Below are 1,227 nucleotides of genomic sequence, written 5' to 3' on the forward strand. Positions count from 1 at the left end.
CTATAGCTCAGCAGCTAGGGTGCCAGCCACATACAACAGAGCTGGTGGGTTCAAATCCAGCCCGGGCCTGCCAAATAACAATGACAACTATAACCAAAAAATAGCCGGGTATTGTGGCAGTTGCCAGTAGTCCCAGCTATTTGGGAGGCTGAGGCAAGAGAATCACTTAAGCCAGTGGTTCTCAACCTGTGGGTCGTGACATTAGGAAGATTGAGAACCACTGGCTTAAGCCCAAGACTTTAAGGTTGCTGTGAGCTATGACACAACAGCACTCTCCCCAGGGTGACATAGTGAGACTCTGTCTCAAAAATAAATAAATAAAATTTAAAAAACATAAATAAAATAAAAAACAAGAGTCCTTACCCTATAAAAGTCATGGTAAACAAAATAACAACTATTGCAGTGTCCTAAATAATACCTCTGAAATATCAATTAACTTTTTGCCTTCATTTTCAAGAAGTCAACGAGTTTTATGAGATATGTTCAAACAAAAAAAAGTTCTTAATTCTTCTCCCCATCATTTCCCTGTCTCCAAAAGCAACAACTTTCAACTTGAGATGATGTTCTTCCTATGTCCCTCCATACTCTAAACAACATGCTTGTAGTGTTATTTCACATTGTAAACATTTGCTATTGCCTTTCTTCACCCGACCATGATTAAACACATATGTATAAGTGGTTCTCATTCTTATCACAATATAGTGATATAAATTTTGTTAGAGAAATACATATTGCTTGTATTATTATTATAACATATTCTTTTAGAACAGAGCAATGTGGTCAATTATGATCTTTTCTTTTTTGCAAAAAGGTTTGCTATCCAGGACTTAATAGTTATCATGTGTGGTGCTCTCTTCAGCAGCACATATACTAAAATTGGAATGACACAGAGAAGATTAACATGGCCCCTGTGCAAGGATGACAAGAAAATTCATGAAGACTTCTGTATTTTTAGGAAAAATTAGCCAGGCATTGGGGTAGTTGCCTGTAGTCCCAGCTACTTTGGAGGCTGAAGCATTATTTAGGACACTGCAATAGTTGTTATTTTGTTTACCACACCTTGTATATGGTAAGGACTCTTGTTTTTATTTTATTTATTTGTTTTTCTGAGACAGAGTCTCACTTTGTCATCCTTGGTACAGTGCTATGGCGTCAAAGTTCACAGCAACCTCAGAGGTTCAAGAGGATAGCTTGAACCCAGGAATTTGAAGTTGCTGTGAGCTATGA

The 1,227-nt window shown here is 37.5% G+C and overlaps 1 non-coding gene across 1 annotated transcript; it reads left to right on the top strand.

The window, feature by feature from the left end:
* The first annotated feature begins 846 nt into the window (after positions 1-846).
* On the top strand, positions 847-953 carry LOC111723864. Its single transcript, XR_002772312.1, has one exon. It is a non-coding gene; the product is annotated as a U6 spliceosomal RNA (small nuclear RNA).
* The last annotated feature ends 274 nt before the right edge of the window (positions 954-1,227 follow it).

This window comes from Otolemur garnettii, unplaced genomic scaffold, assembly GCF_000181295.1.
Source record: "Otolemur garnettii isolate 467f Iridium unplaced genomic scaffold, OtoGar3 scaffold00016, whole genome shotgun sequence".
Taxonomy (NCBI): domain Eukaryota; kingdom Metazoa; phylum Chordata; class Mammalia; order Primates; family Galagidae; genus Otolemur; species Otolemur garnettii.